We start from the raw sequence: 15,745 nt of genomic DNA, 5'->3' as shown, positions 1-15,745 counted from the left end.
AACCATTTTACTATTTCGGGTCACCGTGACCTTGACCTTTGACCTAGTGACCTCAAAATCTATAGGGGTCATCTGCCAGTCATGATCAATCTACCCATGCAGTTTCATGATCCTAGGCGTATGCATTCTTGAGTTATCATCCGGAAACCATTTTACTATTTCGGGTCACCGTGACCTTGACCTTTGACCTTGTGACCTCAAAATCAATAGGGGGCATCTGGTCATGATCAATCTACCCATGAAGTTTCATGATCCTAGGCGTATGCGTTCTTGAGTTATCATTCAAAAACCATTTTACTATTTCAGGTCACCGTGACCTTGACCTTTGACCTAGTGACCTCAAAATCAATAGGGGTCATCTGCGAGTGATCAATGTACCTATGAAGTTTCATGATCCTAGGCCCAAGCGTTCATGAGTTATTGTCTGACAACCACCTGGTGGACGGACCGACCGACCGACATGAGCAAAGCAAAATACCCCCTCTTCTTCGAAGGGGGGCATAACAAACAGTGGTAGACATAATTAGACAGTAACTTAAGGGCAACAACTTACTGTTTGTGCAGATCTACAGTTCTATCCTTTGTAATTAAACAGTTACTTAAGGTCAACAACTCACTTTTGGTGCAGACCTAGAGTTCTCTCCCTTGTAGTGTCAGCTAAAATGTCCTTCATGATGCGATCCCCAGACATGGAACAGCAACGTCCCCCAACATCACTGAACTTTGATATGGCTGAGCCTTTCACCAGACAGTCGTCTTCTGTGATGAGCAGTTGCTGTAACGTTGAGCAAACCAATATAAAATATGTTGGCCCAGTCAGTCTTTTGAACACGTTCATTTAATTTAGTAATATATCAGCCGATTTTTTTTGTCCAAATTGGATAAAGTCCTTTTACCACATCAATCAGGGAACAAGGGCTGTTTGTAAAACATGCATGCCCCCCATATGGGCTCTCCGTTGAAGTGAGAGCCATCGTGTGAATACGTTTTTTGTCACTGTGACCTTGACCTTTGACCTAGTGACCTGAAAATCAATAGGGGTCATCTGCCAGTCATGATCAATGTACCTATGAAGGGTCACCGTGACCTTGACCTTTGACCTAGTGACCTGAAAATCAATAGGGGTCATCTGCGAGTCATGATCATTCTTCCTATCAAGTTTCATGATCATAGGAATAAGCGTTCTTCAGTTATCATCCGGAAACCATTTTACTATTTCGGGTCATCGTGACCTTGACCTTTGACCTAGTGACCTGAAATCAATAGGGGTCATCTGCTAGTCATGATCAATCTACCTATCAAGATTCATGATCCTAGACCTAAGCGTTCTTGAGTTATCATCCAGAAACCATTTTACTATTTCGGGTCACTGTGACCTTGACCTTTGACCTAGTGATCTCAAAATCAAGAGGGGTCATCTGCGAGTCCTGATCAATCTACCTATCAAGTTTCATGATCCTAGGCCTAAGCGTTCTTGAGTTATCATCAAGAAACCATTTTACTATTTCGGGTCATCGTGACCTTGACCTTTGACCTAGTGACCTGAAAATCAATAGGGGTCATCTGCGAGTCATGATCAATGTACCTATGAAGTTTCATGATCCTAGGCCCAAGCGTTCTTGAGTTATCGTCTGACAACCACCTGGTGGACGGACCGACAGACCGACCGACAGACCGACATGAGCAAAGCAATATACCCCCTCTTCTTCGAAGGGGGGGATAATAATAAATGTGATTATAAATGACATTTTGAAAATTCTTAGAATTTTTGTTTAATTTGGAAATATTTGGGTTGTTTTAATTACATAAAACTTAATTGCACAAACTTATCAAATTAATATTTTACATGCGTGTTTGCTGACATGTTCAGTTTCAGTGCTCTATTTATTAGTCCACTAGCATACAAGGAAATGCTTTGAACGTGTACTTTATAAAGAAGGAAATAAATGGCTGTTCACAATTTCACATTCACCTAGCTGGGAGTAAAATTCTGTTACAGGCCATTTGCCCTGACCAGCTGGCAAAACTAGTTTACCGTATAATGTACCAAGGAAAAATAGCCCCGCGAGTCATGTCCCTTTCACACGGGTAACTTTTGCAAAAAAAGGCTGAAAAAAAGGGGTTGCCCAATCTGATATTTGCCCAGAGCAAAATTTAAGCCACCAAATCAAACTGGAAACTGGATTTTAACAACCCTTATCTTGTAAACTCATTGATATACGTTGGCAAAAATTATCGGGCATTTCAAAAAATGACTTTGATTTGGACATGTAAATTTGTGGATTTTTTAATTTGGCAGAAAAGGAATTTGCAATGGTTATTTTGTTATGTATGTGAGCTAAATTTGTGTATCAGTAAATTCATGAAATCAACATTTATTAATGTCCCACAAATAATAGCGATTTTAAAATTCATATTCCATTTTTTTTGCGAAAAGTGTTTTGTAATGCTAACCTGAGATGACAATTTTCGCCTAGAATTGATTTTTGTTTAGAAGAAATTTCCTTTAAACAAAAAACTCCTCAAAAGCAGAAAGTATCGTGCACTGCACAAGCTAATATGTGGATGGAACTAAAAATGCATTAAGACCCCTTTTCCCAGAATGATGCTTACTTTGAATCACATTTTGAAATTCTGTGTTACTGAGGTTTGGAAAGCATCCAGCTGAAGAAGGGTTGAGTTATTGATCCTAAAGTAAATTAAGTCATTTTATGTTATGTGAAATCATATCATTCTTGTCAACTTCATCTTTAGCATTCTTAATACACAGCCTGGTACACTGTCAAATCATTATTATTAGTGGGACATTATTTTGAGTTGATTTTAAGGGTTGACATATCCACAAAGTTAACACAAACACATTAGAAAATAACTTACACAAATTCCTCATGTTTTTTTTCCAAACTGAGAAATCCATGCATCAACTTATGTGTCCATGAAAGTCTGTTTTAACCAGGAAAGTTCATATGGACAAAAATAAATGATTCACAAGTTACAATCAATTACAGAGGATATTTTACCTCATGCAAATTTATACTTTTCTTTCCCACCTCATTTCTTTTTTGCATTCTTAATACATATGAAATACACAAGCAGGCCTTTTCCTGGCATATTGATGGGTCTGTTAAACGGAACCATAACCAAACCTTTTTTTTAGATAAGTGCCATAAGCTTATTATATCTCAATTATGTTTCAATAAGATCTAAAACAAAAGCTGTCACCATAGGATGACTTATGCCCCCTATAAACGCTTGATAGAATTTATAAGCTTTTTTCGAAACCTAAAAGCAGATTTCGAAACCTAAACGCGGACCGGACCCTAAGTTCAAGGTCAAGGTCACAGGGGTCAAAATTAGTGTGCATATGAAAAGGCCTTGTCCATATACACATGCATGCCAAATATGAAATAGCTTTCTGAAGCGACATAGAAGTAATGAGCATTTTTCGAAACCTAAACGCAAAGTTTTACAGACAAACCGACGGACAGTCCGATCACTGTATACCCTCCTTTCGGGGCTTGAAATGTATAGAATTATCATTACGTGATTTTATTATTATAATTTGAAGTATTAGAAAGAGTAATATAAAATTATTTTTCCCAAATCAATTGATTTTTCATGCGAAAAAATTCACCATCCAAAAAAACAAATTTCCCCCAAAATGGCAAAGAAAACACCTGACAAATAAAGAATCTATTTTACCTTCTGCATATTCAGGTCATTCTTGTCCACCACATCCTCGGACTCAGCAGCCACTGGAGCAGCAGAAATAAGCTTGATGTATTTCTTGTATGTATACTTAGGATTCACACACATTTATATAAATGTTATTAAAATCAATAACAAATGTTCAACAGCATAAAACAAAGTAAACTAGAAATGGCGGGCCAGAGGCTGACGCGAATCCCCATGCCGCATGTTTGACCAAGGGAAGCCCCAGGGTTGGTAATTGGGCTATGCATAGTTGAGATTGACTGTTAAGTCATAAATGATATTCAGTATAAATTTGAAGTAAATCTGTGAGGAAATAAAGAAGTTAATGTAAAATAGCCTAAAAAATGAGTAAAAATCTCTGACCCGGCCCCTACCACAACCCCCATAACTTTTGACCCAGGGGTCAGATCAAAATTCCAAATAATACACTGTCGCACATATGCTCATAGCTACTATGCGTGTAAGGTACGGTTCTAGTGGTAACAGTGTAGGAGAAGATATTGGCCAGGACGGAAAGACGGCGGAGATAACCACATAATAGATTTTTGCAATCTAAGCGTGGACCCTAAGTTCAAGGTCAAGGTCACAGGGGTACAAATTTTATATGCGCATGGAAAGGTCTTGTTCAGATACAGATGCGTACCAAATATGAAAGCAATTTCTGAAGGGACACAGATGTTATGAGCTTTTTTTGAACCGCAGTTGCAGATTTCGAAACCTGAACGCGGACCCCAAGTCCAACAATTTAATGTGCATGTAAAGGTGTTGTCAAGATACACATGCATACCAAATATGAAAGCAATATCTGAACGGACACAGTAGGAATGAGCCTTTTGCGAATTGTGGTCGCAGATTTCGAAACCTGAACGCTGACCTCAAGTTCAAGGTCAAGGTCACATGGGTCAAAAATTATATGCGCATGGAAAGATGTTGTTCAGATACACATGCATATCAAATATGAAAGCAATTTCTGAAAGGACACTGTAGTTATCAGCACATTTCGAATCGCGGTCATCAGAACATTTTGGTTCAGGGCTAAATTTCGACCAAAAAATAAACTATGCCCTAATTTCTATGATATAAACATATATCAGATCAACTTTCCTATTTATTAACCAAGTTTAATCAATTTAAAAACAAAGAATACACATTTGATGTTAAGAACTTTTCCTTAATCAGCCAGAAAAAGTACTGATGTTAAGTGAACTATATGGGTTGCATTCTGGGAAAATAGGACTTAATGTATGTGCAGTCTGCACAGGCTTACTATGGAATGATTGTTTAAGCACATACATTAAGCCCCATATCCCAGACCACAGCTCAAATACTACCTGCTGTTCTTGTTGCTGCTGCTGTTGCTGCGAGCGTGCCATATGCAGAGATGAAGCGAGTCTCGACACCGATGTCACCAACCAAAACCCCGGAATTCCTGACAACAACTGTTGTTGAATGTTGTCAATTGCAGACAGCTCTCCTGGTGAGGTTCACATTATTCGAGAGCAACATATTAAGGCCAGTCACATTTACGGACGAGTCAATCAAGGCCTGTTCTATCTGTTGGAACAATTGTTTCACTTTGAGCGTCTCTACAACTGAAAATGTGAGACTCTACAATTTAACATGTGAGACTATACAATGTTAAATGTGAGACTGTTTTAAGCTTTAAATCTGAGACACAACAATTTTAAATTTGACACAATATAACTTCAAATGTATGACAATACACCTTTAAATCTAAGACTACACAACTATAAACAAGAGACTGAACAACTTTAAATGTGAGACAATACAACGTTTGAAAATTTGCCACTATACAACTTAACATGAATGACTGTACAATTCAAAATGTAAGACAATACAATTTTAAATGTGAGACTTCTAAAAACATTTAATCTGAGGCTATACACCATTAAATTTGACACTGTACAACTTCAAATGTATGACTATACGCCTTTAAATGTGAGACAATACAACTTTAAACGAGAGTCTAAAAAACTTAAAATGTGAGACCATGGTAAGTAGTGATATTGATTTCTACATTAAATGGCCTCCTTTTGTAGGACAGACCTTCTAGTTACTGGTGTTATCATCAGGATATAAAGCAATTTTGCAAACATCCAGGCTCTGATTAAAATAATAATCATATCAAATTATATGTGAAATAAACAACATAAACATTTTTTTATAAAACAAACTACTTCAAAATTGTAATACAAATTAGTGAAATAATTAAGCCAGTTGTTTAAAAAAAAGACTTCAAATGTGATAAAACTAGGTGCTAGCTCTGTGCTGAGTCTATTATAACCATTTTTGAAATTGGGTCATAGCCTGTTGGATTGGGAAAAACCTGGATATTTTCACTAAAATTGGAATATTGGGGTTTATTTTTTGCTTACAAATACTTAAAAATCGAAAATCAGTACCATCAAATTTAATGTATTAATTTAACTTAAGTTCAATTTATAGAGCTGAATCAGGAAATACACTCAATGTTGTGAACTATTAAACACATTTTTTTGTTGGAAAACCTTCAATTGGGAATGACAGCCAGCTATTATGGAAAAAATATAGATGTTTGGAGATTAGGGCTGTGGCTGAATTATTGGCCCCAAATTTAACCAAATAACATCTGACGCTCAAGAAGATGAGAAGACAAACTTACCTTGCTGATATTACTAAGGCCCCAGTTTGAGTTCTGACTAACTCTGTTGAAAGTCGAAGTGCGTACTGTACGACATTACAAAACTGCTGTCATTTTTCAAAGCCATCTCTATTCTCGATTCAATACAAGTGCCAAGTGCTCGTAACAAAGCTAGACATGTTAACATTTTGCACCTTGTTTACAATCTTGGGCGCAATTTGCGTCTGAGGTATGCCCCATTGATGTATTGTGCTCTTGGTGTTCACAGCCAAGTCACTACTGCCTTTCTTCATCAGCAACAGCGTCAAAAGCTTTATGTTCCCTTTGGACAGTTTAGACGCCTGAGAGGACAAAACCAAGACGGTCCGTAACACTACTACTGTCCTAACTATCAACAGCAGAAGTATCTACTTTGGAAAGCCTACACTTCTGCATTAATCGCTTCAATTGTTCCTTGATTTTTTTGTCCCGTTCCTCGCTGAATTTGTGTTTGTCCCATAACGAATGGAACAAGTTATTCAACTTCTCATTCGTCGTGATATTCACAGTGATGTCCAACAGCAAGAACTGACTGTTGATTGAGCATTACCATAACTACTGATATAACTCCTTGTGTCCTGTAACACTCTTCCCACTCGGACACTCAAGCTAAACAAAACTACTCGGGCTCGACAGTGGATAACTTGACGTGGACATTGCGGTTGATGAGAACAGTGCAAGAAAACTGGATGTGTTCAGAATTTGAGGCTGGAGGTCTTGGGGGAGGAGATATGGATCAGGGTAGGGGAAGGGTTGTCCTGGACTGGGGCTCATGCATGCCGGACTGGTGCTGTTGTTGGGCCAACACAATATCAAAGCTGGTGCTCTCCTAAAAAACAACAACAGCACAGTGGGTAATATGAACTTGTAATAAATGTTTATATTACAATCTATTACAAACTATGCTTGTTGGTTGGCTGTGCAGGTTTTCAATAGCAAAACTTCATTCCCATGAATTTCTTATCTGGTGTTTCATTGATCCATAGTCCTTTATAGCCTAAACATTGATACAACTAAAACCTTTCGTATTAAAACATTAAAAGTGTTGGCTAATGCTATACTAACCTGTAAGTTCATAATTATTATTTTCCTATAACTTGCAGAGATGTAATTTCATAAGCCAATATGCCGCTCATCAATATCTGAAAGTGTCGTCCCAGATTAGCATGTTAAGTCAACATAAGCTAATCAGGGAGGACACTTTCTGACTAGACTGGATTTTCCTAAAGAGGATATTTCTGTTCAACCAACATACCTTTAAGAGAAAAATGGTGTCAATGATTAGCCTGTGTGGGCTGCACAGGCTAATCTGGTTCAACAATTCAAGCACATGCATAAAGCTCCATTTTCCAACAGCACAGCTTATTTATCTTTTTAGCGAGTTTTTTCCATTTAGAAAAATTTATACTCATCTTGTTAAAAATGTCATATATTTCAATTATTCTAATGCCTTTAATCACTTTACTTTTACTTTGCTTTTACATTTGTTTTATTGTTAATATATGTTAATAATAATGTCTTCCCAAAGTTGAAAAAAAAAATTCTACTATTCCTTTACAGATCTTTGATTGTTTAAATCTGTTTTAATTCAAACTGGACAACAGTTCCAAAGTAAATCAACATGTAACAAAAGTTGAAATAAATAATAAAACAAAAAAAACAAAACAAGAGATGTGTTCGTCCGAAAAACAGTGCCCCCTATTGCGCCGCTTTGATTTTTTTTCTATTTTTTTGACCTTTGACCTTGAAGGATGACCTTGACCTTAAACTTCCACCACTCAAAATGTGCAGCTTTATGAGATGCACATGCATGCCAAATATCAAGTTGCTATCTTCAATATTGAAAAAGTTATGGCCAATGTTAAAGTTTTCGGACGGACAGACGCCATATATTTGACATTTTACCTTGGAGGACGACCTTGACCTTCACCTTTCACCACTCAAAATGTTCCGCTCCATGACATACACATGCATGCTAAATATCAAGTTGACATCTTCAATAGTGAAAAACTTATGGCCAATATTAAAGTTTTTGGACGGACGGACAGACACCATATATTAGACATTTGACCTTGAAGGATGACCTTGTCCTTCACCTTTCATCACTTAAAATGTGCAGCTCCGTGAGATGCACATGCATGCCAAATATCAAGTTGCTATCTTCAATATTGAAAAGGTTATGGCCATTAAAGTTTTCGGACGGACGGACAGACTGACTGACATACACACATACACAAATGCTGACATACTGACACACTGACGGACAGTTCAACTGCTATATGCCACCCTGCATAAAAACATTTGGACAAAGTTTCATCAATATTGAGCCACACATGTGGCCTCTGAAGTGTTACATGTAACAGTGATTTCATATGATTTAAATATATGTGACCTTGAAACAACAAGGCTTGTTGAAGGAGTCATGTGACCCAGATGTAAAATTGCCAAGATATTGTCTAGGACCAATCAGACCAAGTTTAATAAATATTTTAATCAAAAATCAGGCTTCTAGCTTAGTAACAAGCATAACATAGTATGATCACAATTGCTTTTAGAATCGTGTGCTCAAGTCAGCTAAAGCAGATCTGTAAATGTGTTGCATCACATATCACTTTTGAGTCTTTTTGGGTCAATTATAAGCCATATGGGAAATTCCTGATACACTCAATAAAACGCGACTTACACCACTTAACTATCATGGGCTTTTGTTAACTATTAAAACTAGAGCTTTGCCAAAGAAGTGACCCCCACATGCGGCATTGAATTGACACAGAATATTTTGCATGTTTTCTTCACAAAAAATAGCAGACACCATGCTAAATGTTTAAAACGCACTTAGTGACCCCGTGACCAAGTTTTTGACCCGGCATGGCCTATGTGCAAACTTGGCCTAGACATCATTTAGATACAACTTCTGACCAAGTTTGGTGAAGCTCGGATAAAAACTACTTGAATTAGAGAGCGGACACCATGCTCAATGTTTAAACGCACTCAGTGACCCCGTGACCTTGTTTTTGACCCGGCATGATACATATTCAAACTTGAACTAGACATTGTCTAAATACAACATCTGACCAAGTTTGGTGATGATCGGATGAAAACCACTTGAATTAGAGAGCGGACACTGAATACGGACCGACCAACAGACTGACCAGCAGACAAGCTCAATCCTTTATACCCCCTAAACTTCCTTTGTGGGGTATAATTATAATCACATAATTTATAGGTTATAATTGGTCATTAAAGTTGATAAACTGATATACAATAAATAATAAAGAAAAAAATCATGCTATGCAAAGCTACAAACATCACTGGCCCCACTTTTGTATCAATGGTAGTTTTAGAACCATAATTACAATTGATGTAGAACCTGTTTTTGAAAATAGTTTAAGAGCCAGATATGTTGGTACCTGCTGATAAATGGCTGGTGTGTTGTTGTTGTTTTTAGTTTTAATATATTTCTAGATGTTCAATTTAAAATGCAAATTTGAGGGTTAAGCTTGACACTTTCGCATTTTCTTCACTTTTCTATATACTACATGTATACAAAAGTTTGTCGCTGAACTTTTAAACTGAAATATGATTAACTTGTCAATTAATGGAAGAGCAGAAACCACAGTTGGCATTTGGTTTAACCTATTTATTAAAGTATGATTCAGAACTCCAGATAAGGGTCGTATTTTCGTAATTACGAATTATTTTAAAGTCCGTTACGTATTTATTTTAAAATCTTGTCGTACCATAAAGAAATACATAATCAAGTTACGAATATTATTTTTACATCGGTTCGTATCGATTTTTATTGAGTTCTTTTTGCGTATTAAAGATCTTTGCGGAGCATATATAGAATGGTTATCGGGTTTGTTAAACAAAGCGCATTTTTTCCAATAAAAGCAGCTTATACCGTCTATCTGTCAAAAAACAATGGCGGCGCCCAGAGAGCGTCCTAAAAAACTGCAAAGCGTCAAAAACACGCTTTTAACATATTGTACGCAAAGTGAGCCGAAGTTAAATGTTTAGAAAGACATTATAGAAATGATCTTATACGATGTTGTATGTTCAGTTTCCGACACAGTCGGAAAAGCTAAACAAAAACGCGACACGACGGGTCCAAACTTAAACACTCAGAAAACATTGAACGAGTGGAAGGGACCAGTCCCGTGGCTAATCGTTGAAAGATTGAAGGGGAGACCCGTTTTAATTGTGAAATATGTAAAAAATCATCTAAGTCATGCAATCTAAGCACAGTTTGGGCAAATGAAGGTATTTGAAAAATAAAATTGTATAATACTGAAAAAACACTGTTGAACTTGTATAAATAAAGTTGCTAGTATGTTTATTTTGATTTTTTTGCATGAAAATAACCATTATTATTTATTTTTAGGTCATTTATAAAAAATAAGAATTATTTTCCAAAACTTAGTAGTAACGTTAGGAATTAAATTTCAGAGTTAAGAATTCTTTTTGAAAATCTAGTAGTAATTTAAGAATTTCACAAAACCTTATCTGGAGCTCTGTGATTGCATCTAAAGTCATAGGCTATTAAGAGTGGGTCTCTTGAAAGCTTTGCCACAGTGACTCCTTTTGCAATGGCAAGGCCACTTACCTATTGTGATGTAGGGGCAAAGTTGTAGTTGGGGATATTTCTCTCTGGGCCTGAACTTGTGAGTATAAGACTCTGTGAACAGATAAAATGGTCTTAGCGCCTCCCAGAAATGTGTGCCTGTAAACCAAATAATTCAATGAATTCTCAAATGGCATCTGCTATATTGAAAGTCAATGAAGTTGGTTTGATTAAATAAATGCTCAAATATTGCCTTCTATATAATGTACTCTTTATACAAACATTGTTCATCCCTCTGGAGCTAATTAAGTTATGTGCAAAAGCAAAAAAAGTGGAACGGTTATAAGGAGGAGGAAATGAAGGATGGAGGTTACTGGTAATTAAAGACGATGACAAATCTTTACACCCCCCCCTGCACCATTTCATAACGTAGTGACTTAAAAATCCCTATATACTGCAAAGATATCAAGGCTATTGGCAGCTATTATGCATATTTACGAGTGCATAGTAATGTTATTTAAATTTTTTAAGTTAGTACATGTAGCATGGAGTTTAATCAACACGTGAAATTAGGAGTACACACCTGCACATTATACACGGTAAATTACAGCCCAAATATACCTTGTGGATGATATAATCTCGGCCCTTAGGCAGGGAAGTTTGAAACCCCAGGTTTAGACTGGCTGCACCCTGCAGGAAGGATTCATTGAGCATTTGCCCCGAGGTCCTGCGCCAAGAGCCAACTACCCCCGATGCACAGGAAGTGTCTCTGGGCGTCTGGGACCAGCTGACCAAAGAGCCTGTTGTTAAGCTGGGTACCAATCAAGGATTGCATCAAATCCTGACAACAATTAATTGATATTTAGGATATTGCAATTGATTGTTCACCAATAACAACTCAGAATAGCGTTGTATCAATGTTTAACGCGTATCATCTTGAAATTGAAAGTTAGGGGTTTTAAACCTCAAGGAATACATGGTAAAGTACAGTTTGTAGCAAGGTGTAATACTTATTTTTTTAAATCAAAAACAGGCCTTACTTGAGCAATTTAGAATGTGAGACTGTACACCTTTAATTATGCGATATACAACTTTAAATGTGATAATAAACAACTTTAAATGTAAGACTACATAATTTTAAATGTGATACTCAGCAACTGAAAATGTGAGACAATACAGCTTTAAATGTGACACTGTACAGCTTAAAGTGTGAGACTGCACACCTTTAAATGTGACAGTTTATGACATATATGTGAGACTAAACAACTTTAAATGTGAGACAATTAATACAACTGTATGACATATAATAAGAAAAAATAGACGTGAGTTGAATACTGTAAGTGTACGAGTACTTGATCACACACGTTTTATCTATGGATCAGACCATAGGCGCTCGATGTCAATGACAATGTTTTATTTATTTATTTGTTTTTTAGTTACCCATTGTTTATTATAATGCATACACATACTAAATTAATAAAAATCTTCTGACAAAACGTCTTCTTAAAAAAAAGATAGTTCTACTATGTACATTGATATTGACAAGGAAAATCACCCGCCATTTTCTAAAGCAACGGAAGTGCGTCATTAATAATTAAATCGCTGTCACCCCGCTCGCTTATTGAAATGCGCGCTTAGGCCGGGAACCTCGCTCTTTCTCTATCTACTTTCAGTTTCAACAGCAACATCCAAAGACGATGTGATAAATCATTGTAACTACTGTTTCACTCAATTAATGGGGCAATCAACAAACGATATTGTAAATTGCATACACATGAATCATTCCTTACCAATTGTTTAACTTGATTTCGTCTGCCATGGTGATTTCCAGAAAAAAAATCAGCACGTCAAAAATCAAATCTGGCGCCCATAGTGTTTAGTGGCTGTAATTGTGTATAAAGAGCGAGGTTCCCGGCCTGCGCGCGCATTTCAATGAGCAAGCGGGATGACAGCGATTTAATTATGCATAATGACGCACTTCCGTTGCTTTAGAAAATGGGGAGTGATTTACCTTGTCAATAACTGTACATACATAGTCGAACTATCTTTGTTTTAAAAACGTTTTGTCGGAAGATTTTTTATTAATTTAGTATGTGTATGCATTATAATAAACAACGGGTAACTAAAAAATAAATAAATAAATAAATAAATTTAAAATAAAACATTGTCATTGACATCGAGCGCCTATGGATCAGACAGAAATACAGATGAAGGTCTATATTGAATTCACTCTATGACACTCTATCTTGCAACCAGGGGTTGTAATAATTTAAGTAGTAATTATTGCCTATTCTGGTTAAAATTATTCACTGTAGGTGATTTTGAATTGATACTTCTAGCAACTGGTGTTGAAATTGTGTGCATAAGGATATGAAAGCAATATAGTGCTATTGTTTTGAAAACATCCGGGCTCTAATTTGAACAATAATCATATCCAATTATATGTGAAATAAATAATTTATGTAACTCCAACTTCAAAATAGTAATGAAACTTAGTGAAATAAGCAAATTAAACAAGTTATTCTTATCAAAGACTCTAAAATGTGCAAGAACTAAGGGCCAGCTCTACGCAGAGAGTTTATTTTAAACATTTTTGGATTGGGACAATTCGGAAAAAATCATGCTGTTTTGAATTAAATTGGGAAAATGGTTGTTGTTTTTTTTGCTAAAAAAAATAAACATTGAGAATAAGTGGATATTAATTGCATTAAGGTTCAAGTTATAGAGCTGAATAAGGAAAAGAACTCAATGATGCAACCTATTAAAACATTTTTTGGGGGCAAACCTTGAATTGAAAATTTTAGCTAGTAATTAAGGGAAAATAGAGACTTTTTGAGTCTAGGAGTGGGACTGAATTTTGGCTCCAATTTTGACAAAATAAATAACACTGTAAGGTCTCACCTGAGGCTGAAGGAGCTGAGCTGATATTGCTAAGGGCTGAGTTTGAGTTCTGATTAACGTCGGGTTGAGAGTCGAAGGGCCTACTGGACCACACAACACAACTGCTGTCATTTGTCAATGCCTTCTCTAGCCTCGATTCAATACGAGGCCTATGGGCTCAGAGTGGGAAGTGCTCGTAACAAAGCTAGACATGTTCACATTTTGCGCCTTGTTTATAATCTTTGGCGGAATTTGCGTCTGAGGCATGCCCCAAGGATGTATTGTGCTCTGGGTGTTCACAGCCAAGTCATTTCTGCCTTTCTTTGTCAGCAAAAGCGTCAGAAGTGTGTTCTTTATGGACAGTTTACACGCCTGAGAGGACAAACCGAGGCGTCCGTAACGCTATTACTGTCATAACTATCAACAGCAGAAGTATCTACTTTGGAAAGCCTACACTTCTAAATTAATCGCTTCAATTGTTCCTTGATTGTTTGCCCTGTTTCTTGCTAAATTTCTGTTGGTCCCATAATGAATGGAACAAGTTATTCAACTTTGTATTCTGTGATATTCTTTGTGATGTCCCAGAGCGAGCACACTGGCTGTTAGTTTTACCATTTCTACTGCTTATATTTAACAAAACTACTCAGGCTTGAGTGTGGAAAACTTGACCAGGACATTGCGGTTGTTGAGAACAGCCCGTGAAAACTTGACGTGCTGAGAATTTCCTGCAGAACAGAATTGTTAAACGATGCAGATCCTTTGAGGCTGCAGGTCAAAAGTGAGGAGTTAGTGGCCAGGGGAGGGGAAGGGTCGTCCTTGCCTGGATCTCCTGCATGCTGGACTGGTACTGTTGCTGGGCCAGCTCAATACCAATGCTGGTGCTCTCCTGAAAACAGCACAGTGGGTTTTATGAACATGTAACAAATGTTTATTTTACAATCTACAACAAACTATGCCTCTTGATAAGATGTGAAGGTTTTCAACAGCAAAAATTCATTCTCATGAATGTCTTATCTGGTATTTCATTGGTTCCTTGTCCTGGATAGCATGAACATATATACAATTAAACCATTTCGTATTGAAACATTAAAAGTTTTGGCTATTGCTATACTAACCTGTAAATTCATAATTATAGTTTTTGTTAAATTTCAGAGATATAATTTCATAATTCAATATGCAGCTCATCAATATAAGGAAGTGTCGTCCCAGATTAGCATGTCCACATAAGCTAATCAGGCAAAAAACTTTCTGACCAGACTGAATTTTCATAAAGATGATTCTTCTTTTCAACCAAAAAATACCTTTGAAGAGGAAAGTGTTGTCCCTTATTAGCATGTGCAGAATGCAGAATGCACAGGCTTATCTGGGACAACAATTTAAGCACATGCAAAAAGCCCCATTTTCCACAGCAAGGCTTATTTATCTTATTTATCTTTTTAGCCATTTTTTCCAGCATAACAAGACCAAGGAATGGAAAATTATATTGTTAAAAATTTAATATTGTTTGAGTGCACCCATTCTTTTAATCACTTTACTTTTACAAAGCATTCATATATGTTTTACTTTAATATATGTTTCAATAAGTGGGAGGCAAAAACTAAATAAAAATGTCTTCCAAAAGTTGCAAAAAGACACATACAATTTTTACCATGCCTTGAAATGTCTTAGCTTTTTAAAATCTGTTTAAATTCACAATAGAAAACATATCCAAAGTAAATCAATATCCAACAAATTAAATGTTCAGTTTCAGTGCTCATTTCATTATTCCACTAGCATATAAGGAAGCGCCTATTATGGTGTACTTTATAAAGAAGGAAAGACAATCTGTTCAGTATTCACATACACCTGGGAGTAAAATTATGTTACAGGCCACTTGCCCTTAATTACTTCTAGCTGATAACACTACT

At 36.5% G+C, this 15,745-nt stretch overlaps 1 long non-coding RNA gene across 2 annotated transcripts in view; it reads right to left on the bottom strand.

Moving 5' to 3' along the window:
* Positions 1-15,745, bottom strand: part of LOC127874572 (uncharacterized) — a 30,788-nt gene that overhangs the window by 2,188 nt on the left and 12,855 nt on the right. Inside the window, exons 4-10 of one of the 2 annotated variants that reach the window (XR_008046997.1) lie at positions 13,860-14,724; positions 11,580-11,799; positions 11,001-11,117; positions 6,377-7,223; positions 5,046-5,306; positions 3,703-3,755; positions 618-775 (exon numbers count right to left, since the gene is read on the bottom strand). This is a non-coding gene — a long non-coding RNA (uncharacterized LOC127874572). The remainder of the gene's footprint in view (positions 1-617; positions 776-3,702; positions 3,756-5,045; positions 5,307-6,376; positions 7,224-11,000; positions 11,118-11,579; positions 11,800-13,859; positions 14,725-15,745) is intronic. The other variant, XR_008046998.1, reaches the window with a different exon arrangement.

This window comes from Dreissena polymorpha, chromosome 1 (genome assembly GCF_020536995.1).
Source record: "Dreissena polymorpha isolate Duluth1 chromosome 1, UMN_Dpol_1.0, whole genome shotgun sequence".
NCBI lineage: Eukaryota > Metazoa > Mollusca > Bivalvia > Myida > Dreissenidae > Dreissena > Dreissena polymorpha.
The sequence above is the reverse complement of the archived record's forward strand: the minus strand, read 5'-3'. Positions and strand labels throughout refer to the sequence as shown.